The sequence below is a fragment of the Erpetoichthys calabaricus genome, chromosome 14 (genome assembly GCF_900747795.2).
Source record: "Erpetoichthys calabaricus chromosome 14, fErpCal1.3, whole genome shotgun sequence".
Lineage (NCBI taxonomy): Eukaryota > Metazoa > Chordata > Cladistia > Polypteriformes > Polypteridae > Erpetoichthys > Erpetoichthys calabaricus.
Window position 1 is genome coordinate 107,515,627 of NC_041407.2, and position 26,019 is coordinate 107,541,645.

The 26,019-nt window shown below is 41.9% G+C and overlaps 1 protein-coding gene across 4 annotated transcripts in view; it reads left to right on the plus strand.

The window, feature by feature from the left end:
* kansl1b (KAT8 regulatory NSL complex subunit 1b) overlaps positions 1-26,019 on the plus strand; it is a 174,072-nt gene that overhangs the window by 8,109 nt on the left and 139,944 nt on the right. Inside the window, exon 1 of one of the 4 annotated variants that reach the window (XM_028819823.2) lies at positions 16,113-16,893. The exons of 1 other annotated variant lie outside the window; for it this stretch is intronic. The gene's annotated coding sequence lies outside the window, so the exon portion shown is untranslated. Of the gene's footprint in view, positions 1-16,112; positions 16,894-17,059; positions 17,081-17,471; positions 17,491-26,019 lie in introns of those variants that run through there. 2 more of the 4 variants (XM_028819826.2, XM_028819825.2) reach the window with 2 other exon arrangements.

Consider the following 26,019-nt stretch of genomic DNA (forward strand, 5'->3'; position numbering starts at 1 on the left):
GACAGGGGGCTCTGCCAGACGTTCCCAGCAGACCCTCACAACACGTTTGGGCTTACCACGCCTGACCGGCATCCTCCCCCACCATCGAAGCCAACTCACCACCAGGTGGTGATCAGTTGACAGCTCCGCCCCTCTCTTCACCCGAGTGTCCAAGACATGTGGCCGCAAGTCAGACGACACGACCACAAAGTCGATCATCGAACTCAGGCCTAGGGTGTCCTGGTGCCAAGTGCACATATGAACACCCCTATGCTTGAACATGGTGTTCGTTATGGACAATCCGTGACGAGCACAGAAGTCCAATAACAAAACACCACTCGGGTTCAGATCGGGGGGGCCATTCCTCCCAATCACGCCCTTCCAGGTCTCACTGTCATTGCCCACGTGAGCATTGAAGTCTCCCAGCAGAACGAGGGAGTCCCCAGAAGGTATGCCCTCTAGCACCCCCTCCAGGGACTCCAAAAAGGGTGGGTACTCCGAACTGCTGTTCGGTGCATACGCACAAACAACAGTTAGGACCTGTCCCCCCACCCAAAGGCGAAGGGAGGCTACCCTCTCGTCCACCGGGGTAAACCCCAATGTACAGGCTCCAAGTCGGGGGGCAATAAGTATACCCACACCCGCTCGGCGCCTCTCACCAGGGGCAACTCCAGAGTGGTAGAGAGTCCAGCCCCTCTCAAGGAGATTGGTTCCAGAGTCCAAGCTGTGCGTCGAGGTGAGTCCGACTATATCTAGCCGGAACCTCTCAACTTCGCGCACTAGCTCAGGCTCCTTCCCCTTCAGAGAGGTGACATTCCACGTCCCAATTGCCAGCTTCTGTAGCCGAGGATCGGACCGCCAAGGTCCCCACCTTCAGCCACCACCCAACTCACACTGCACCCGACCTCCTTGGCCCCTCCCATAGGTGGTGAGCCCATGGGAAGGGGGTCCCACATTGCCTCTTCGTGCTGTGCCCAGCCGAGCTCCATGGGTGCAGGCCCGGCCACCAGGCGCTCGCCATCGAGCCCCACCTCCAGGCCTAGCTCCAGAGTGGGGCCCCGGTGACCCACGTCCGGGCAAGGGAAAACGCCGTCCAAATTTTTTGTTCATCATAGAAGGTCTTTTTGAACCGCACTTTGTCTCATCCCTCACCTAGGACCAGTTTGCCTTGGGTGGCCCTACCAGGGGCATAAAGCCCCGGACAACAGAGCTCCTAGGATCATTGGGACGCGCAAACCCCTCCACCACGATAAGGTGGCGGTTCAATCCGAACAATATATTCAATCTCTTTTCGCTGTTCCGTTATTTCACCGAGTAATAATGTGTTTGCACTAATGCAATCTTTATTGTCCTTTTTTTGAGAATTTCAAATTTTCGTAGTTCCATTATCTCTAACCTGCTCTGCATGTGTATCGCGCCAACGAATTTACGACATTCTACTTTGTCATCTACTCTTTGTTTTATTTCCATCCCCAGGCCTGGTTAAATCTCTTGGCATAAAGACTCGTCTCACTGGACGTGAAAAGTGTCTCCCTGAGAAAATCACGTCTCGTCTCCTTCCAAACCTTCCAAGATTTTTTTTTTTTTTTTAGAATAGAGAGAAATCCCATTTCCTTCAGCTGATTTCTTACAGTTCGGTCACAAACATTGACTCCTGTATTTAGTTTTCATTTCTTTTGTTGTTCATTTTCTGTTTTCCAGGCGTATTTCTTTGAGTTTTCTGTCCTGATGCTTTGACGTCTTCCTTGGTCTCCCTGCATGTTTCCCATTTCCAGCTTTCCCATTTTGTTTGTGTTTGCTCCAAATTTTAGACACGGCTGACTGGGAACAACCAACATCTTTTGCCACACTCTGCAAACTGAAGGAGTTTTATTATCTTTTGCATTTTCAACTGACAGCTCTCTTGTTGTGGCTGTGTTTCCGGTACAAGAGCTCGGTGAGGTCTGCAAACACTCGCTTTGAACTGCACACTCATTGGCCTATTGACACTCGTGCAGGGATTTATTTTAAAAATGCAAATTACCAGCGGACTCCATTTTTTTCCCTCATCATTGAGTGATTCCATCATTGTTTCCTCAACTTGTCTGAACAAAAAATGTGCCCTTAATTACAATTTTGTTTAATTTTTTGAGGTATATTTTACAATGCCAGAATGTTCAGCTGTTAAATAAAATAGTTTTGCATCCTATCAAATTTCTTTTTTTGTAAAACAGCGGAGTGGAACATCCTCCGATAGTAGTGATTCCACAATTTTTGTCAGGAATTGTAGATTTGTCTTAAATGGCATGCTGTGTGTCAGGATTTAGCTATTGTTCCTAATTAAACACGGCCTGTGTAACTTAGGGTTGTCTTGCAAATAATCGATTAAAAGAATTATGCCTCTGGGGGTATTTTCCATACGTCGCTTAAATCATCCGAGATCAGATGCCTCATCTTGGATGAGTTAATGCCGGTGACACTCATCCGGGATAAGTCGGTTTTTCAAACACAGCTGTGTTGTAGATTAGTCGAGCTGGATCTGATCATCTGAGATGAATGCGCGCATCCGCGCTGATTGAAAAGCCCATATATATCGAGTCTACAAAAGTCTTTGATAGGTGGTAACAAAATGACAAATGAACGGGCGCATTTTTTTTTCCACACAAGCAGAGCAGGACCTTTTATTCGAAGGACATGAAGAATTTCAAGATTTAATATGCACAAGGGGTAACGCTGCAAAAGCAGCCCAAACCAGAAAAGACGGCTGGCAAAAAGTGGCCGACAAATTAAACGCTAAGTAGTGTGCATTGTACTTACTGAAAGCAGCGTTTCATTTCCTATGTGTCAGATTAATTATTATTTAATATGTCATAATTCCAGATCAAACGTGAGCACAAGGAGAACACGGGAACAGGTTAAAGTGAAGTACAAGAATATACTTCAAACTGGTAATATTGGTATATAACTATTTAAAGAACTGATGACATAAAGAATTATATATAATGTAAAGAACATTAATTTTAAAGCTAATAAGAAGGCAGACAAGCAAAAAACAGGTGGAGGTCCACGCAGTCCAGACCTAACACCTGCAGAAGAGTTGGCTTTCAGCAAAATGTCCATCGCCCTGTTTCTGAGGGCATTCCAGGGGGAAGCTCCTCCTCAGAACCAGTGGCAGGATGCAGTGGCAGTCACTTCATTTCAGGTAAAGGATGGTCATTGCATATATTTGTCCTCAATGTGTGCCATAGGTATGTTCCATATAGCCCTCTTTTTTTTTTGTTGGGTCAGTTGCAGGGAATGTCATATCCCTAGAACTTGTGTCTGACCTACGAGATATTGACGAAGGTCAAATATTTGATGAAGACACACTGTGTCTGATTATTCATCAGGAGGAGAGTTCCATTTTCCAAATAATGTTTGATCAAACTCCACTCTGATCAGTCCCATGTGCCCCAATCACATTTGGAAACCCTGGTAATGAGAATGTTAAGCTGATTGTGAGATTCTTTATGGAACTGTGGGTGTTTTTGCCTGTGTGTTACCTATACCTGCAATGGCATGAAATGTCTCTCTTGTCTGCACAAGCAGGTGTCCAGGAAACACTATGAAAACACGAAGGAAATATTTCAGAGCCAAACAGACTTTACGAATTGCCTGGCAAACTACACTTTTAGTTAGATTTTCCGCATCGCCTACAGTATATAAAAAAAATGCTGCTTGCAAAAAACCTCAAAGCAATGCCTACGGTCTGTGTGGTTGTGAGAGCCCGACTTCGCCGAGTTTGACTTCGAATATAAGGTCCTAATAAATCTTTGAGGTACAATATTCCCCCTCGGCTAAAGTGGTATCTTTCGAACAGAATTTCCTCCAGGAGCAATAAAGGATCTTGCCGATCGCGCAAAACCCTCTCTATATGAAATTCTCTTCTTATAATTTGCGTACCGATATCAATTGGTCGCTCATTCATGAACGGTGAAGTCATGACTGAATGAATTCCACGCACGGACACTGATTAAGTATGTGAGCTAATCCTCGTTTACATCGAGCAGCTTTGAGGATTAGGATGTGTTGCTATGACAACACATAAAACCGACAGATCCAGGATCAGGCCAAATCGTCAACAATTACATCGGGCTAAACGAGTAATCCACGTACGAAAAATACCCCCCTCTACCTTATATCTCATACCTTTTTGCATAAACCAGTTAGCATTTTTCTAGATTAAATTTGACTCGATTCAAATTTATCGTCAGTGTACAGGTACAACTAAATGCAGTTTAGCATCTAACCAGAAAGTGCAAATAAGTAAAGTAAGGTGCAATAGACAGTGGGTGCAAATAGTACATTAAAGTGCAATAGAAAGTAAGGTGTAGTAAGACTGCATACAGATGAGAATATGTACCTACTAGGGGGCTTCGCTCGCCAACCCCCCGCCTGTGCTAACTGCCAGCAACTTTGCGTCTCTGACGCTCACATATGTGGATTTCACTTTCATCAAATAACAAATTTTTTAATTCTCACGGATATGCCTCATCATTGGGTAGAAACACTACTTTTCCCTGATGACAACACAAATTAGACGATCTACAAGTCTCCGACTTAAAGTTCAAAATCAAACAATATCTACATACGTCTGAATATATGGACATAGGTGATACGACAATCTCTTTTTACTTCAATATCGCATTGAATTTTGATTGTGTTTGGAATTACATCATGGCAACGTAACGTATAACTGCCTGTGAGTGAATATCGTTTCTTTCTCTCTACACAAACTATGTCTGACAATAGCATTCACACAAATGAGAAATGATTGAACCGTGTGCGTGGTTGTAAATGTTTTAGATGTGGGCAGGACCTTTTCAAATCTAGATAAAGTCTTGTCTCATGTGGCTTGAAATTTTCCCTCGCGGGATTTCACTTTCACCAAACAACAAATATTTTAATTCTCGCGGATAAGCCTCTTCATTGGGAAGAAACACACGAATTAGACGATCTAAAGTCTCTGACTTAAATTTTAAATCCGAACAATATATTTGATCTATTTTCGCTGTTCTGTTATTTCGCCGAGTAATAATTTCCATTTGTTTGCACTAATGCGACCTTTACTATCATTTTTTTGAGACTTTCGATTTTCAGTACTTTCATTATCTCTAACCTGCTCTGCATGTGTACCGCTCCAACGTTTTTGAATTCTTTACGACGTTCTACTTTGTCATCTACCGTTTTTGTCTTTTTATTTCTGGTCCCGGGCCTTGTTAAATCTCTTGGGACAAAGTCTCGTCTCGCGGGACGTGAAAGTGTGTCTCCGAGAAAGTCACGTCTTGTCTCTCTTCCCAAGATTTTTTTATTATAATACAGAGAGATATTGTTTGAATTTACATGTAGTAATATATACAAGGAAATGATATGGATATGAATACTGATCAGTAAGTACAGGTACATGATATGAATAACATAGATATAAGAAATAAGTACAGAATAGATATAGAAGCATGTGAAAATGTATATTGAGTACAGTCAAACGTTATTGATTTTTAGAAAGGTCAGCTTTTGAGTCGTAAGGGTTGAAAGGTCAGAATGGTGATGGTGTTATGAAAGATTTTACTTTGAAAAATACATCACTTGAAAAAAGAAAAAAGCATTCTCATCACATTATGTGCTGGTCCCGTGCTGAGTATTCATTCATTCTGTGTGAATTAAAATAGAAACGCATCGACGTCCATGTGCCAGTTTTATACCACTAGGGGGTGCAGCTGCACAACCACTGACGGCGCTCCGCTTCACTCCGCTCTTCTCCTGCGTCATCTGCAATATTTTAAGTCGTTTGAGAAAAGTTTTTTTTTTATTATTATTTAAAGTGTTCCTTCTGCAGAGGACTTTCTTATTCTAATATTTATTGTCATGTGTGTCACTTGTGATGTGTGTGTGTGTGGTATGTCGAATAAAAAAAGCACACGCTTAAGCGCATGCGCTTTAATTAGGAACGTTTCCTTTGAATTAGTGTGACGATTCCAATCGCCTAATTTAACAGGCTGAAAAACTTAGTTATTTCATGTGGACTACAGATCACGTAAGTATTTAAGTCCAGCTATTTGTTTTTCTCGTATATTTCTGATCTTTTATATAAATCATAATTAAAATAATACACCCCCGGCTGTTTCATGCAACCAAATAGGTTAGCGATGCGTTAACAATTTTATAATTTAAATTCCGCTACTTTGTTTTATATATTAAATGGTTTTTATAAACACATTCAGATGACACATGATTATTCTGGTAAAAAATAAACGAAGCAAACTGTTGAAAGGAACATTAAAATGATAAAAGAAGTGAAGCACTGGGCCAGTACTTAATCATTTTCTGTTCAATGTCTGTTTCACTTAAACGTTTTCGTGTTTTGCATTCATGATGGACGGCTGGTTCCTTTCTTTCTGTGCTCACCGAGGCAGAAACAAAGATGGAGCAGCGTGACACCCAGTCCAAAGATGGTTATGTCTTTTGCTCACTTTGGCAAAGATGAGGTGGCATCCCGTCCAGGGATGTTTTTTTTTTTCTCTATTGTTTACAGGCAATGATTGGGTGGCATCCAGTCTAAGGGTTAGTGCCTTCTTAATGCCAATGAGCCTGGGTCAACATGGGATGGCATCCAGTCCTGGGATGGTTCATCCTTTTGTTCACAGGCACAGACTGGGTGACATCCTGGCCACGGTTAATCTATTCTTGAGCACTGAGGCAGTAATGGGATGGCATCCTGTCCAGGATGGAATGTACCAGCACTGGATGAGATGCCATTCCGTTCTGACCTGCACTATGAATGCAAAATATAAATACATTTAAACAAGACGCCAGGAGCCAATTCGTAATGAAATGTATCCGATGATGGCGACCTTCCTATGTAGCTATACTATAAACATGCTAACTCTTAAGTAAGATTAACTGTGTATATTCACAGATATGCTAATTCACTGTCCTGCTCCACAGACAGATTGAGGAGATCGTTCCTCCCCCAAACTATGCGACTCTTTAATTCCACCCAGGGGGGTAAACGTTAATATTTAACATTATACATAGTTATTGTCTGTTTTTTCACCTGTATTATTATCATTCTTTAATTTAATATTATTTATTGTATCAGTATGCTGCTGCTGAAGAATGTGAATTTCCCATTGGGATTAATAAAGAATCTATCTATCTATCTATCTATCTATCTATCTATCTATCTATCTATCTATCTATCTATCTATCTATCTATCTATCTATCTATCTAACCTGCCGACGTGTCCTAATTGCATGCACTGTTACTCGAACTCAAACGTCACTAAAACTGACCGTTATCCCGCACGCCCGTCCCATCCTCTTGCCACCCTGAGTGTCTTCTACGCTGTTCGCTTTTTTCGACTGCGCTAATGCTCGGCCGCCGCAAGAGTGCGCCCGTTTGCCCAGATGGCCTTTGTCTACTGCGCCATACCAACCATAGGGTGCGGCTTCGAAGAGCAGTTGTCAGTCCGCCCATCTGCCTCACGTGCAGTGCCGTCAGTGGGTACACTCGTGTGGCCCGCCTTCCGGCGGCAAGGATGCGCCCTGCATTTTTGCGTTCCTTCTGTTCCCACCGGTGTCAATGGGCTGCTGATCAATTAATATCCTCCTACATAAAGCGCTCATGGCGGCGTCCCTCCCCTTTAACTCCCGCATCATTGCACATGCGCGACTCGGAGGCTTTGCTCGCCCCACCCCGCCCTGTCTAAAGGCGCGCCAAGTAGACACTGCGGTAGCGATTTATCCCGCGAATCGTCCGTTTAAACGAGGACACGAGGGCTGCTGCTTTTTATTCAGATTTCGACATCCCCTCACTCCTCTAAACTGTAACTTGTCGCACCGCGAAACGCCGCTACGGTCTGACACTTTGTTGGGGGGGGTGGGGGTCTGGTCACCAAAAAAAAGCGCCAAGACGCGTGAATTGTGGCCGAGTTTCAAGTCTCGTTTATTCTCGCGTGGGTTAACAGTGCACAAAGAAAGAAAACGCGGCTCCCGCCTGCATTGCAGTGTGACGCCCGGGGCTTCTCGCGAGCGGGATGTGCTGTGCTCTGCTGTTCCGGGGGAGGATCGGTCTGGTAGTCCGCGTGGGGTGCGCAGGTCTGCGAGCTTTACGTTTAGTTTTCCGGTCTTGACGAAGATCGCATTTGAGTGGTGTCAGGAAGTCCGCCTGTACTGCCTGCTTTCTGACCTGAGGCGGCCTCACACTCCGGCGGTTTGTGACAGTGGCCGGCAAACGCACGCCGGGAGGAGAGTCCTTGTAGATGGAAAAGCACACCGGTAACAAGATTACATCAAATGTAGGACCGATCGCGGACATTAAAGACGGCAAAGATGTTTGATTTTTATACATTAAATATACAGATATTAAGTCACTGGCTGAACCTACCGTACAACGCCTGTATCCTGCCACCTTTACACTTTTCTCTCACTAAACCAATGACTGCATCTTAAGTGAGTCAACTGTTAAAACTGATGAAGTTTAATGATGACACCACCTTGATCACAGACAGGGATGTGGTGCCACATCACAGTGAAGGTGGATCCTCTGGCTGACTAGTCGGTGCGTCCTCAACAATCTTAAACAGTAGAAATAATTGTGAATTTTTATGAGACCCTCCTGCACCCCTAGTTATAATCGACTAACTGTGACAAATTGTAAAGCACTCCAGCCTGCATTCTGTCTTTGAAAATGTGTTATATAAATAGATGTTACCATGAATGGGCCTTAGTTATTGGCCCACGCTGTTTGTTAACTGGGTAGATCAGAAGCATTCTCTAACTAAAGTATATGATAATCTGTCGTTTTTGTTTCCCCTTCACCAAGGGTCACCACTTTTTCCAAGCATTGTGGCATTGTGGTTATTAAGGCTTTAGACATGAAACCTTGAGAGAATCCTGCTGATAGTGTGTGACTGTGAGCAAGTCACTTCACCTGCCTGTGCTCCAACTGCAAAAACAAAAGTGTAATCAATTGTATCTCAGATGTTGTAAGTTGACTTATTTGGACAAAGGTGTCCATCAAATCATAAGTAATAATAAGATGATGAGGTCACTGGAGCTGTTTACTCTTGAACACAAACCGTCATTTGCCTATTTGCCTTGGAGTAAAACATTCCCACCGTAGATCAGCTCCTGCTTTTCCTAGTGACTGATCTGGCTTTCGTTGATGATCACTGCAAAACACACTTTTAGAGGATAGTGTGCTCTTTAATTTTTTTTTATTGAAATGGGTAATCCGTAGGAATAATGTGAAACTTGAGTATATATTATCATTATTAGATGTTTACAGTTTTCATTTGTTTACGTCATTCACTCAAGTATTTTCATGTTTTTTGTCAGTGGTATGTGGTCCCCTTTTACAGTCTGTGGATGCAAATGTATATGTAAAGTGGATGCCCAAACTTGCATACCCACTGTGTTGAAACATGTTGGGTAGAATGCTCAGTGGGTGATGGGTGGTCTTTTGGCTTGGATCCCCTACAGATTTTGGGGTTTGCTTCTACTTTTTTTTTTTTTTTTTTTTTTTTTCATGAAAGTTGGTGCCACTCTCTGGACAACACCATCACACAGATAATCAGGGTTAATTTATATTGCCAATCCAGTTAACCTGCATACAAAACTCAAAATCCAGCTCCCTGATCTGAGTTCACGTGGAGTTTCCAATACAGCAGCAGGATGTGAAGGTAAATGTACAAGGAAACCTGCTTCATAGTTGCAAAGTGCACAGTCTGTGAGGAAATGCTGCATTTGGGCTGGCATTTGTTATTTTTAATAAAATAAATTAAATTTATGAAGTTCCCCTTGGGATTAATAAAGTATCCTATCTATCTATCTATCTATCTATCTATCTATCTATCTATCTATCTATCTATCTATCTATCTATCTATCTATCTATCTATTTCTAGTAAAATCCGTCCATGTATTGGCCTCGCGTCCTTTTAGATTTGGCAGTGTGGTATAGTGGTTAAGTCTTTGAACTTTAACTGACACTGTGTGACCCTGAGCAACTCGCTTCAACTTGCCTGCATTTGCTCCAATTGAACACCCAAAAAAATTCAACAAATTTTAATCTCAGATGTTTCCTTGCATAAAAGTGTCAGCCAAATAATGAGTAATAATAGAAATAGATTTCTACATTTGCTTGTTTGGCCATTTTTTAACCCTTGCCCTCTTAGTCCAAGAATGAATGACAAAAAAACATGCAGCATTTTTAAAATTTTGCCATTATTTGTTTTTTAAACTTCATCTAGAGGCATTCAGTGCAATAGAGGCGGATTACCTGAACTTCATAGATAACAGCAAATTATCTTTGGCAACACCATTTATTATGTTAATTCTTGGTCAATTTGAAGAGTAATGATTGTAGGCTGATAAATGTCATTTTCCTTATTTAAAAAAAAAATACAGAACAGTTAACATGTTCATATTCAGGCATATCAGTATTTATAGCTAAGCTATTTATCTTACTGATAACTATTTGTAATTTTAATAGTTAAATGTCTTGCTTATTTTACTCAAATCTTAACTCAACTAGTAAGTTATTGGAGAGCCTACTATGGTGGCCAGGCTGAGATATTTGCTTTTGTCTTTGTGCAGCTCATTCAAATCATACCCAAGTACTGCCTTTTGATATACTGCAAACTTTGAGCGACATCCTTTGTTTGAAAATGTGCAATATAAAGAAATGTTTTGTCTCTTTATTTTAAAATGGCATCCGTGTCAACAATGCTATACTGATGGACCCAAACTGTGGAGTTTATCAGCTCATACACAGTCAATACTCCTGCCTGTGTTCTGCTCAATTGTCCATACTATTGCTTTATTTTGATATTTTTGTTAGAATTTATTGGGCCTGCTGTGTAGTGGGTGTCACTGCCTCCTCACTGGTCCTGTGTTTAAATCAGGGGTCGCCAACTCTGGTCATGGAGGACCAACATGGCTGCAGGTTTTCATTCCATCCATCCATCCATCCATTGTCTCCCGCTTATCCGAGGTCGGGTCGTGGGGGCAGCAGCTTGAGCAGAGATGCCCAGACTTCCCTCTCCCCGGCCACTTCTTCTAGCTCTTCTGGGAGAATCCCAAGGCGTTCCCAGGCCAGTCGAGAGACATAGTGGTTTTCATTCTGACCCTTTTTTTTTTTAATGAGTGCCCTGTTTCTGCTGCTAATTAACTTCTTGTGAATTCATTTTAATTGAATTTCTTTTTTATTTGTTCCCCTGAATTTCTTCATCGTTCCTCTGAATTGCTTAATTTCTTTCCTTAAATGGCCCCCAAACAGAAATGAAATGTGAAGTGAGGGAACCAACAGAAGACCAACTAAGTCAGGGCCTCAAACTCCAGCCAATTTCACTCCAACCAGCTGCTTAATTAGGCTCTGAATCTTGTTGTTAATTAAACTCGTTCTTTAATTCTGTGGCTTGTTGCTGCTCTCGTGGTGCATTAGCAGAAATTTCTGAAATTGTTGATTTTCTCTTTTCTAAGAGCACTGTTAAAATGTTTTGGGGACCTGAGCAGATCAACATTCCTGAGACCTTTGCCTTTCTTTATTTTCAGATATTGTATGATGGACACCAGTTGTTTTGGCTCATTTGGTATTTCATTATTATTTGGCTGCTAATTAAGGAAAAAGAAACAATTAAGGGGTCTGAGTCTTCAAGAGCAAGTCAATTCAAATGAGTTCAAAAGAAGTTAATTAGCAGCAAAAAGAGGTCACTCATTAAGAAAAGGATTAGAATGAAAACCAGCAGCCACAGTGGTCCTCCAGGCCTGGAGTTGGCGACCACTTGTTTATATTGTACATCTAGTTGTCTGTGTGAACTGTGCGTTTTCAGCCTTTTTCATGCTAGTTAGTTTAATACGTTAGTCTAATGTAAGTGACCATAGGTGTGCAGACGTGTGCATCCAGCGATATACTGGTGACCTGCTCACAGTTGCTTTCTCTTTGCGTTCGGTGCTCTCTGAATAGGTTGAGGCCTACATGTTCCTGATTCTGAATGTATTGGTTTGAGTGTTTGTGTGTGCAGTATGAGTATGTTGATGGTTTAAATTGATTATTGTATGTTTGGTAAAGCAGTTTTTGGTTTACTTTGTCAAAGGCTATTCCAAAGACTTGCTGTGGGTGTGAGGAGTGTGCTTTGTTTTAGATGGCACCGTGTCCAACGTGCTTTTAGTACAAGCTCCAAGATCGGACCTCAGTACTGGTACCAAGATGATACAGAAGCAAATAACGAGTAACTTTCTCCTAGTCTCAGCTATTTTGTTCCTCCAGTCTGCAAACACACGAGCCCCCCCCCCCTTGCTATGCCAAACTCTGCAAATCATTACAAGGAAAGGGAGGGGTGTTATGTCTCTTGGAGTCTTCAGCTTGTGCATATAAATATTAGCCACACTACCTGCTTGAGGACAGGTAATAGAATCATTTAAAAAATTTTGCTCTTGCCTTATGTGTGCCTTCATGAAGTACCTTTCCTTGCGTATCTGCGTGTGTCTGAACCTCTCTTGATCGGCGCTCCGTCTCTCAAGCATATTCCCGTAAAGCCTGCTTCTCAGACTCTTCAGTGTTTTCGAGTCACCCTGGTCGGCTCCTGTCTGGTTTTATACTTCCCATCTTTGAAGGTGACTCTCTCGGCATGTCTCCCATGTCATTTCTCCTACTCGTGCATCTGACACTCGCAGTCCCTCTTGATTGCGTCACCAAGCAAACCTGACCAGATACTGGTGAGACACACACACACACACACAGAGATGGACTTTATTGGTTTATTATACAGTAGATCTATGTTCAAAGAGCAGGGTGATTCATGCTAGATATAAATGTTCTGATTATGTTAATAACTGAGCGTGAGGTGCTTGAAAACTACCATTTACTTCCAGCACCAAAATTAATAAAATGCTGGAATCATACCATTTTAAAAATGTGGGTTTTCAGTACTTTTACAGTACCTTGGAAACCTAACATGAGGCCATAAATCCCCAACCTCACAAAACGGATGCACAAAGAAATATCTTTACTTAACCAGTGAACTCTATCCCTAGCTGCTGAGATATTGTTTTATCTGCAGTGCTGATGGATGAAGTGTGACACCATGAGTCTTGTATTGAGATGGAATGATTACCCTTATGGCTTACAGTCCCAGGAGGCCACCCTTTTTTTTCCCTCATTCTTAATAAGACCAGTCTTGCCCTGGGGGATGACCAGCATTTTTTTTAATTTAAATGTTATTAAGCAGACATTTTCATCCCTATAATCTTAAAATCTCTTAGATAGATAGATAGATACTTTATTAATCCCAAGGGGAAATTCACATACTCCAGCAGCAGCATACTGATACAAAAAAACAATATTAAATTAAAGAGTAATAAAAATGCAGGTAAAAACAGACAATAACTTTAAATAATATTAATGTTTACCCCCCCCCCCCCCCCCCCCCCCCGGGTGGAATTGAAGAGTCGCATAGTTTGGGGGGAGGAACGATCTCCTCAGTCTGTCAGTGGAGCAGGACGGTGACAGCAGTCTGTTGCTGAAGCTGCTCCTCTGTCTGGAGATGATCCTGTTCAGTGGATGCAGTGGATTCTCCATGATGGACAGGAGTCTGCTCAGCGCCAGTCGCTCTGCCACAGATGTCAAACTGTCCAGCTCCGTGCCTAGCCTGCCTTCCTCACCAGTTTGTCCAGGCGTGAGGAGTCTTTCTTCTTAATGCTGCCTCCCCAGCACACCACTGCGTAGAAGAGGGCGCTCGCCACAACCGTCTGATGGAACATCTGCAGCATCTTATTGCAGATGTTGAAGGATGCCTGTTTTCTAATGAAGTATAGTCGGCTCTGTCCTCTCTTGCACAGAACATCAGTATTGGCAGTCCAGTTTATCATTCAGCTGCACTAACAGGTATTTATAGGTCTGTACCCTCTGCACACGTCACCTCTGATGATCACGGGGTCCAGGAGGGTCCTGGGCCTCCTAAAATCCACCACCAGCTCCTTGGTTTTGCTGGTGTTCAGTTGTAGGTGGTTTGAGTCGCACCATTTAACAAAGTCATTGATTAGGTTCCTGTGCTCTTCCTCCTGTCCACTCCTGATGCAGCCCATGATAGCAGTGTCATCAGCGAACCTCTGCACGTGGCAGGACTCCAAGTTGTATTGGAAGTCTGATGTATATAGGCTGAACAGGACCGGAGAAAGTACAGTCCCCTGCGGCTCTCCTGTGTTGTTGACCACAATGTCAGACCTGCAGTTCCCGAGACGCACATACTGAGGTCTGTCTGTAAGATAGTCCACGATCCATGCCACTAGGTATGAATCTACTCCCATCTCTGTCAGTTTGTCCCTAAGGAGCAGAGGTTGAATGGTGTTGAAGGCGCTAGAGAAGTCCAGAAACATAATTCTTACAGCACCACTGCCTCTGTCCAAGTGGGAGAGGGATCGGTGTAGCATGTAGATGATGGCATCCTCCGCTCCCACCTTCTCCTGGTATGCGAACTGCAGAGGGTCGAGGGCGTGGCATACCTGTGGCCTCAGGTGGTGAAGCAGCAGCTGCTCCAAGGTCTTCATCACATGTGACGTCTTTACTTAGTTTGCCACCCCATCACGCTACTTTCATCCTTCGTTCTGTTGTGCCTTTTTCACAATGAACAAGACCAAAGCACTTTCTAGGTACAATTCACCAAGAAGGCCATTGTTGAGGCCTAAATGGAACTTTCTTTTTACAGTGCAATTAAGCCACTTGACCTTCTGTTTCCAGTCGTGGTGTTATAATGACTAAAACTACCACCTCATTCCATTTCAACATTATGACTGAAACTTCCAAAAATAGATTGGCATTTTACTTAGTTTTGGTCACACATGTTGGAGCCAAGTTGGCATATAATAGTGCGACTCCCCCCGGGATCTACCACTCTCCTATACACAAGCACAGCAAACGGGCAGGATCAGGGCCAGGTCAGTGGCCAAGTTATACTGTTCCCTGCATTTATAAGGTTCCTTGTATCACCCATCGGCGACAGGCGCTTATAGTGCGACCGCGATCAGCACATACTTGTTTCCGTGGTGCTATGAACCCTAATCGTGCTTTGGTGTTTCAACCCTGGGTCGTGGTGGTCCCAAAAGAGTTCAGAAACCTCACTATATATATGTGTGTATATATATATATATATATATATATATATATAATATGTGTGTGTGTGTGCATATGTATATAATATGAATGTATTATTAAAAGTAACTTCAGACTTCAGTGTTAAATTGAACTTTGTTTTATATATATTAAGAGAACGTAAAATTTATTAAGCCTAAAATAAAAAGCTAATATTTATTCAGAATGGTTATTTGTAACCGTAAATATGAATGCCAAATTCAACATAGTTTTATTTTAAAATTTTCATATGCAAGTGTTAGGTTTCTAAGGTACTTTAAGGTATTTGTTACTCTTTTTAGTCTGGCCCCTATTGTTCACAAAGTTCATAACAACCCTTCTTTGATATGCTTATTGGTGGGAAGAAACAAGAAACACATTCTTGATGGGTCAGTGCTTAAAACTGTATTTTGTACTCCAGTAATAAATGCATTTTTTCTTTCCCCCTAACTCAACTCATTCAGTGTGTCACAGAGGTGTTGAAACCCACTGCTTTCATCCAAATTTGCTTCCTCACAATGATCAGGATCAAGGCACTTTACATTACAGTAATTACAGTAAGATCTGAAGTCTGTTTCTAGTCATATGCAAATATTAACTAAAACTACTCCCTTTTAGTGTCATCATTATGACTAAAATCTCCAAAAATGGTTATGCATTTTAACCTAGTGTTGCACATATATACGTGTTTGCCAGAGAGAGAGAACTGCAGATTTCCCATGTTGGAGCCAAGATGGTGAGTCTCGGTGGCTTCTCTCAGGTGGTGATGTTAGAGCCAAAATGGCGGTGGCGCGTGTGTTTCACAAAGAGGCCTGACCTAATAAAAACGGTGTCTGAAAGAGCGCGCGCTCTCTCTCTGTCACTCGCGTGCGCGCAGATCACATGTTCCCCTGGTGGCGGGTTTGCGCAGGCGCCGTGGTAGTCTTTCCTTGTTGTCCAACAAGCACTCCCCCCACCCCCGGTGTTCTCGTGTAACGCGACCTCTAGCGGCTAGAATGGGCGCCGTCTCCCGCGCCGCGGCTCCGCTTCAGCTCGTGCCTGTGTGTGTTTGTCAGAGTCAGATCCGAGGGAGAGGAACGAGCCGCCATTTTCCGAACGTCGCTCTCTCCGAAACAACAACACAAAAAAAATCTATCTACACACACACACGCACACACAGACCGAGTCCCACGCGTACGCGCGCGCGAACGGCACATGAACCGAGAAGAAGGCGACTGGAAAGAGAAAAGGACACCGAGGAGGCCGAATGAGGAGCAACGTGCCCCAGCGAATGGAAGCAAAGAAAGACGCTTTAAACAAGCAACAAAAATCCTAATCTGACGAAAGCTGTGCAGAAAAGCCGGGGCCAGACAGGGAGGGGAGGAGGAGGAAGAAGAACAAGAAGAAGCAGCAGCAACAACAGCAGCAGCAGTCGCCGCCGCCAAAGCAGAAGACGGAGGAGCCGCGTTTATTGTCCCGGACGCTGGAGCCTGTCCTTTTCCTCCTCCTCGCTGGATGCAGATGTCTCTGTTCTCCGCTGTTTCGTGATTCCGGGGTGGTCGAAACCCCGGGATTTGCCGGAAATTGGAAGCTAACCCGAATCGGATTCGGTTAGATTGGGGGGGGGAAAAGGGGGTCATCCCCCCTTTTTTTTTTACTTTTTTGGAAGGAGGGGGGTTACGGCCCAGCCTCGCACACCTTTTCTCATTTTGATCTTTGGATTTTAATTTTACATCAAACTGCAGGATTTGTTGCCGAAATTCCCCCGGACTCTGCGCCCCGTCACGTGGTAGGTTCCTCCTTTTTTTATGTCTCTCTCTTTGTTACTTTAAAGTCCGCAGGAAGCACAAAATCCATCGGTGTGCGGGAACTTCAGAATTGAAACGGAGGGCACGGGCCTCTGCGGAGGAGTAGTGGAGCGGTGGCGTCGGCGCATGGAAGACAATCGTAGCTTCTGAAGATTTCTGGAAAGATGAGTGAGAGAAGGGAAGGTGGAGGCGGCGGGGCGCTTTTCATTCCCTTCTCGTTTCGTTTTGTATTTTTTGTGTGCTTTATGGGGGGGGGGCTCAATTTGAACTTGCTGGATTATGCGTTTGCCCCCCGTTTCTGAACCCGTTTGTAGTTAGGGCACCACCGCAGCAGTGGAGGATTAAAAATGTGCCAGCCGTCATAAAACAGTTCGAAGTGTTTTAAATTTGTTTGCGTGAGTGAAGGGGGGGGGGGTAAAATGCGTAACAACCGCCCCCCCCCACCACCAATATGCGTGGGTCAGCCAGCGCTCCGATAAAAACCTGTGTGGAGCGGCAAACTTGTTTCATTCTGCTAACTCTTTATGGAAAGTAGAGGAAGGGAAGAACGCGGAGAGATCGGTGCCGACGGGCTGCGTGTAAGTGCGTAAGGGGGGGGGGGGTTAGCTGCGCGGTGGTCTGTGTTGGGTGGGTGAAGGTTCATAAAACGACAACTCTCGAGTCCCGCAGGCACACAAACAGAATAATAATACGAGTAAGCGTGGAATATCATATTGTGTAATGTGGCCCTGACCGTCATGATGGCGCAGTCACTTTCAGGCGCCACTTTTTCACTTAACTAAACCCCCACTCCACCTCCCCGGGTTGTGTTTACCGTCCCATCCGCTGCTATCAGATTCGATCCGTCCAGACTGGTTAACGAGGGGGTCAAAGACAAAGGGAGATTCCATGCCGCAATTTCAAGCATTGCTTCGCGTGGCGTCCTGAGGTTATTTTTATTTATATACATATGTGTGTGCCCCCCCCTCCCGTAAAACAAAAGGATCGAACGAGAAATCCGCGGCCAGACAGCTTTGGCCTTAAAAACAACTTTTGACATCTGGGGGGCAAGGGCGGCTTTGGAAGTTAGGTGGAGGCTGGGCAGCAGGCACTGGTAGCATGCCAGAACTGACTAAATCGGATTAATTGGCTCTTAAGGGTGTGGGTTGTGTATAGTCAAGAGAATTGCGTAATCTACATTTGTAAAGGACAGACATGTATCTTTTGTAAGAACACAAATTATTTCGTACTTGAACTGTGTACATAATTTTGGATTGTAATCATTTTGTAATGATATCGGTGACAAGCAGTGTAGTGTAATGGCTGAGGCTTTGGATTTTAGAAATCAAGGTTGCCTGTTCAGTTCCTCCTACTAAAATGTTTGTCTGACCCTGAGCAGGTCACATAAAAATCTGAGCTTGTTTGTTTAGCTAATAGCCAAGCTGACCCAATATCTCATCCAGATACTTCTTTAAGGTTGTCAAGGTTTCTGCTTCAACTCCATGTCTCAGTAATTTGTTCCAGATTCCCACAACCCCCTGTGTAAAACAAGTGCTTCCAGGCTTCAGTCCTTAATGCACTTAATTTCCACTGGTGTCCTCATACACAATTCACTCTTAAGTTGAAAGAAATTTGCAGGATCTACAGTACTTCTTCGATGCCTTTTGAAGACCTGTATTAGGTCCCCATATAATGTCCTCTGCTCAGGACTAAACTGGTCTAATGCTGTGATTCTGTCCTACTCTGACATGTTTTTAATGTCCTCAGCAGGGTTGTGGGGATTCTGGAGCCTATCCCGGGGTGCGTACGATGCAGGGCAGGAACATGGCAGCCTGTGGCAAAGTGAACACACGCTAGGGCCAATGTAGTATTGTCAGACCATCAAACCCACATGTCTTTGAACTATGGGAGGAAACCCACATTGAGGACATGCTGGGATGTGAACCTGGCTACCACTGCTCCACTGTGTGACCTGATGACTCCATTTCTTTTTTTATTTCTTTTTATTAATATTTTATTAGGCAGACACTTTAATCCTTACTACTTTAAAAATCCCTTTAATATGTATAATGCTACCTGCAGTTTAGATCAGGTAATCTACTTGAAGCCAAGAATGTTTGGGCCAGGCCGGTACTTTGATGGTTGACCATTTAAGGAAAGCTTTGGTTGCTGTTGGCAGAGGTGTCAGTGAGGCCATTAGGGGATGCATACCTTGAGTGTTGTAAAAATTTGCACCATCCTTCGGATGAGATGTAAAACCAAGATCCTGGCTCTCTGTAGTCCTAAAAAGATTTGTTGGCATCTTTTGAAAAGAGTGGCTAGATTGCCCACTATAACCTTGTCCATTCTGGACCCTAATATCCTCTTGTCTCTAACTGGCTAATTATCTCTTGCACCCTTTCATCACCTAATAGCTGATTTGTGTACTGCCACAGGAATTGCTGTCATCATCCTGGTGGATGCCTTAATATTGGTGGTGGTGGAATTGGCTCCCCACAGTCTTGTATAAAAAGCTTTGAGTAGTTTTGAAAAACGTTTAAGTAAATATTTAATTATTAAGGACATAGAGAAAAGCCAAGCAAAATGACACCTTTTATTGGCTAACTAAAAAGATTACAATATGCAAGCTTTCGAGGCAAGGCTTTTCTCTACATTCATAATGGCTAACACGGTACAACACCCTAGTACTAGGAGTAATTTGTGACAGACAAGTATTAGCAAGAATGAAAGGGAAGGTCTATAGGATGGTAGTGAGACCAGCTATGTTAAGCTTGCATATTGTAATCTTTTTAGTTAGCCAATAAAAGGTGTCATTTTGCTTGGCTTTTCTCTACATTCATAATGGCTAACACGGTACAACACCCTAGTACTATTATTAAGGACATAAATTTGATAAATGAAAGACCATCCAGTCCATCAAGCTTGTTTGTTTAGGTAATAGCTACTTTGAAATGACATTTCTGCTTCAACTCCATGGCTTGGTAGTTTGTGACATATTCCCAAAACACTTTAGGTAAAGAAGTGTTTCTTCTCTTAATTTCCACTGGTTCCCTCAATTACACGATTTGCAGTTTAGGTGAGAGATTTCTGCTGATCTACTTTATCAATGTCTTTGATTTTTGAAGACCTGGCTTAGGTCCCCACACAGTCTCCTCAGCTCAGACTAAACAGGATTAATTCCCAGAATTTGGCTTAGTAGGGCATGTTCTTAAGTCCTGGGATGCACATGGTTGCATGGCTCTGCACAGCTCCAAGTGCTGCTGTCCTTTGTGGTGTGTTGACCAGAACTGCTCACAGTACACTAGATGCAGTCTCTCTAGTGCATTGTATAGTCAGAGCATAACGTCCCTTGATTTATATTCAAGATGTTTTATGATATAACCTAAGATTTCTTTTTAATTACAGCTGCACACTACGTAGATGATGAAAATGTGTCAACATAAACCCCTAAAGAGGTTGCTTCCTTTAGGACAGTGTCTTGTATTAATAATGGACTTCCTTTTGCCCCACATGCAGCACTTTGCACTTTTCTACATCAGACTGCATTCTCCAAATGTTCTGTCATAGCTGGCCTGTGCCCTTGGATACAGGTGTTGACCAAATGCATAATAATGATGATGGCATTTTAGTCTGTGACTTTTAATCATAACAGCATGAGCAGAAGTAAATAGTTGCACACATACTGTCAGTTTTTCTTATGTAAAAGTCAGTGGAGGTACATTGCACCAAAACTAACCGACCTTTAAAATGTCTTGCATTTATTTTGCAAGTCATAGTAACATGCCCAGTCTAGAAATTGCTTTTAAAAAAAAAAAATCAAAAGCAAGTTCAAGTGTCCTACCACAGCATGTATATAAACTCGGTCCATGGATTGAAAATATTTGGAGAGTATGTAGTGATGGACTTTGTAGAGGATAATTGCAAATAATACTTACTGGATAGAAGGATCCAGATGTAATAGACACAATTTTTTTTCTGTAAAATTAGTATCTATAATTTCACGACAGACCTTGTACAGTATGACATCCTGCTAGTAGCACTTTCTTTAAAGGTGAGTATTATGTTGTTACAACTCGGTATGTGTGTGTGTTTCCTGAATGAAATTTCTGTAAGCTACTAGGCCGGTGACTGGATTTTCAAGGCTTGATATTTTACTAACAGCTCCCCTCGTCGTGTCGTGATTTGAGAGAGTGAGAATACAGAACATTAGACTTTGTGGTGTATCTGTTTGTTCTTTTTCAATTTATTTTCTTTTGTCAATTTAAGGATAAACATGGTCCTCTAGCTGGATCCACTTTCATTGACTTGTAACCTACAGTTTGATTCTGACTGTATGTGCCGTCTCATGGTTTGGCAAAGACATGCATACTTAGAGCGCCAAACCTTGTAAAAAGAAAAATTGGGACTGTGCTTAGGTTATGTGTATTATGACATTTTGTGAGCAAAGGTTTTTTTTTTTTTTAGGAAACTAATTCTCAAATATTCTCTTGACCATTTTAGTGTTTTAGCATTACAGTTTCAACAATATTTAATTGATGAGTTGCCTTGTCTAATAGCATACAATGACTAAAATCTTCAAACTGCCTATGATTAAGCATCCTTTGTGGTTCTGTCATTCGCTGTTATTGTCTTTGTGTAAAGGTGTGTTAAATTACATTGACTTTAAATTGCAGGCAATGTGGCGTTGTGTTTAAGGCTTTGAACTTCAAACCCTGAGGTTGTTGGTTCAAATCCTGCTACTGATACTGTGTGACCCTGAGCAAGTCACTTCAACTGCCTGAGCTCCAGTTATGAGGTGGTAAAAAGCCAGTGCAATAATTTGCATGTCTCAGATGTTGTAAGTTACCTTGGATTAAGGCATCAGCCAAATAATAAGTAGGCTTAATAATGAATTTAATTAAAAGATAGCAATGCAGCACAAAGCTTTATATTGTTGGTATTTTTATATTTTTTATATTTTTATATTTAAATTTGTGAATTTCCCCTTGGGATCTATCTACTATATAGTGCCTTTCATATCTATCTATCTATCTATCTATCTATCTATCTATCTATCTATCTATCTATCTATCTATCTATCTATCTATCTATCTATCTATCTATCTATCTATCTATCTATCTATCTATCTATCTATCTACTTTTACCAAGAGTATTGAAGGTTTCTGCACACTTCTTATAGTCCATCACATGTGGCATATTTGGAACTCCTAACCTACAGAAATAGGAAGTTCAAATGTACAAAAGGGAAATTTTGGTGCTTTGTGTAAAGTCATATAGGGCATTAAAAGAGACTTATTAAGCATTGTTACCAGTGTATATTTATGTGATTTTTCTTGTTTTGAAAAAGAAACCTAGCCTTTATTAGCAGTTGGGGGGAAAAAAGTAGTATTTATAGTTGTGTGCAGTCATCCTGCAAAATGAAAATGGATCCATTGTCTACTTTTATTTTCAAAATAACTCAGTAGATCATGTTTATTTCTCTATTTCCTCTGTTGGAGCCTCACAGGTTAAGAGAGTCAGTGCCAGGGATTGAAATGTCAGAGGTCATGCATTCATATTTTGGTAATTCTATCGCATATTGTCTTGCTTGATAAAACTGAAATAAGGAAAACATACACAGAGATACACACACACATTCTCTTGTATGTGTGTTAAACTGAGAATGTGACATATGTTGTTATAGTGCTATAAAGTTTAATTTACTTTTCATTTATAACATTACTGCCAGATCTTCTTATTGGCGATTATAAGAGTGGTGTTTTTTTTTAATATGTAGCAAGCCTTTTTAACTGGGCATGTTTATATGTTGAAGTGATCAGTTGTGGTTTATCCAGGATGAAGGAGATGTTAAAGGTATTGCATGTTCAGTAGCTACTTCCTGGTCATCTTGTAGGCACTTTTAAAAGTAATAGGCTGTTTTAGTCTTGGTTTCCTTTTATGCTCCCATGGTTTTATATACCAGAGTCCTGTTTTGCACGGTAACTTTCATGGTAGTTTTGTAAAAGGTTAAAAGTGTTTTTTGTTCATGCGCAAGAGGGATGACATCTTATGCTCTTGAAATCTGTTATGTTGCTTGATACCTTAAGTTCATGACTAAATAATGTTGTAATCGTGTCTGCCGGAGTCATGAGCTGATATACTAAGTCAGCTTTATCTTGCTGCCTACACAACCACCCATCTGGTCTGCAAGTTTGAAGAAGAAAAAAAACAGGCTTTTTAACTGGAATTTGAACTTGGTGACATTTATAGCCTTACATTCCCCTGGTAAAAAAGAAAATGTTCTTTTAAAGACACAAACACACACAAAGGACACTGGTTGTCCACTACCTTCAAGTTGTTCTTCTTAGCCTTGTCACAAGGGCATTCATAGATATAAAGATATGATTAGTGCCAATCAACACATCCAATCTGGGAGATGGCCTCTCAGGGTTGTCTTTTGTGGAGTGCAAGGCCAATTTACACAGGATTTAGTGCTATTAGCCACTTTGTGTCGGAGCACCTTAACATGAAGCCATGCATTTAAAATGCCAAAACTGCATCCCCCTTGTAACATTGATTGTGATCAGCCATACACCTACCAGATGTTCAAACATTTTTGTCTATTGCCATCCAACCTGTTTAATAATAATAATAATAATTCTTTACATTTATATAGCGCTTTTCTCACTACTCAAAGTGCTCTCCACGCATGGAGGACCCGGGAAGCGGACCCACAATCCCCTTGCTGCAAAGCAGCAGCACTACCACTGTGTGTTTGATTCAAGATGGCATGAGTCTCTTTCTCATGGTTCACAGTGGAAAGAAGTATTGGACCATTTATATTAGTGCTGTATAGCTTTCAAGATCGTGGCACTTAATGAGCAAAAATACATCCTTCTGTTGTTGTGTTGTATTTAACAGGGGCATACTCCAAGTTAAGTACAAATTTATTTTTGTTTAACCTTTTAATAGTGTGGTACTTTAAGGTGGAAGGATTCGTTTAAAATGCAATCTTCTGTTTTGTAGGCGACTTCAGAGTGGACACCCTAAAGTAGAAATGTGCAAGGGAAGCATTATCTGACACCAGTGTTTAGTTTGTGGCCTGGTCGCTATGATATGTGCTGTCTTGTTTGTTTTGGCTTTCTCTTGGTACGTCAGTTTCCTTGCTCTTCCAAAAAATGTTTATTAAGTCAACTGGCAACTCTGTATTGGTTAATTGTTTGTCCCAGTATGCCCTGTAACAGACTAACATCTTGTTCTGTGTTGGTTCTTGCATTAAGGCCTGAAGCTACTAGCATATGTTTTGCTGTCCTGTGGTGGATGCTTCACTTAAAGAATAAAAATGGTGATTGCGTTCCTTTTTGCTCCTTACTTTTTCTTTGTGTGTGTGCAGTACAGGGAAGCGCAACTGTAGTTAAAAGCAGGTTGTAAGGCTGGGGCCTCAAAAGTGCATTTTGAGCTGTTTAGATGAACAGCAGAGGTAATCTGGGAATGGGCAGTGATCTTAGGTTTGAATGTTGATTCTTTTCATGCTGCAGTTTGACTCATATTTTCCAGAAGCGTAAACATTGGGTCATTATTATTGAGAATGACTAAATCCTATGAATTCTGTAAACAGCAGGCTGAAAATGTTGCAAGTGGCTTTGGCAGGTTGGACATTAGGTGGCAGGGAAAACAAACACAACACAATGTCTTTTGGCTTTTCTCTTGTTACTTAGTCCACCTACAACTTAATTAAAAATATTTTTACACACAATTAGCAATTTTTAAAATATATTTATAAACGGTACAATGCAGATATATAAGGTGTGATCACATCATCGGTTGTTTGCTTCATGATCAGCAAAATGTATAGATGTGCAAATGTGCTGTAACCTGGATTTGTCATTCCCTATACACAGGCCTGTTAGAACAATTGTGATGAGGACAGGCCATTGAGCCCAACATGCTTGTCCATCCTATTCACCCTAGATTCTCCTAAAAAACATAAAATTCCCTGTTTACCCATTGTTGGGTGTTCATGTAACATCTCTGCTTGACTTGTATACGGTGATTGTCAGAATTACAGATCTATGATTGGGAGCAGGAGGTTAGTATGTGAGTGACCATAGCAGGACTATCTGTGCATAGCCATGTAGCCCTCTCGTTTTTAAAGTGTCTTTATCTGTTCTACCCTGTATGTCATATCTGTTCAGTCAGTAATGCGGATAAGCTATTGTACCACCATTAGCTACATTACCTGCATCTTAATCAGGCTTTTTGGTGCCTGCTACTTTCCTTGGTAGATAATAACTGTGTATACTTGTGTATTACAAAAAGACAGTTTCTCTCTTCATTAAAGTGACAAGAACCTAATTTAGAGACCTCTATAGATGAATAGGTAATGAAAATGTGTGTGTGACTTGATGCATAAACATTGGGCATCTCAGTTGCAAAGAGCTGTCCCTCCTTGTTGTCGGCTGATTTTCTTTAACAGCTGTTTTGTTACTCTCTGTTTGCTACCACTTAATTTTGGCTTTTGTCATTGGAAGCTATGAACAATCGCCTGGGTGTGTGCAAAGTTAGACATTTGTGTGTTGTATGTCACGTCTGGTACTGTGAGAAATAGCAATGGCTGCTTATGAGAGTGTCTGTGCAGTGTCCATTCCTTGAATTCTGTCTAGAGGACTAGGCTGTCCCAGTTTGTGGTTTGGGGGGTTATGCTTATGAATAACTGTGGCTGCAGGTTTTCATTGTTTTCTTAGTTTGTTTTTTGCTGCAAATTGACTACTTTTTTCCCTTTATTTTAATTGGCTTGTTTTTAAGATTCAGTCCCCCCCCAGTTGTCTCTCCAACCCCCCTAAGTGAGTCAACAGATGACCAAGTTGGGGCCTCAAGCTCCAACTAATTTCTTAATTAGAAGTCGATTTTTGTTGTTAATTAAACCCATTATTTAATTTCATGGCTTGTTGGAGGTCTCGTTCTGCCACAGCAGATGTTTACAAAACAGTTGATTTTCTTTTTTCTAAGAGCACTGTCATAAAGTTTTGTGGGCCTGGGCAGATCAACATTACTGAGACCTTCACCTTTTTTTATTTTCAGGTATTGTGTGATGGACACAGGTTGCTAGTCATGTGTTGGCTCATTTTCTGTGTCATTGTTTGGCTGT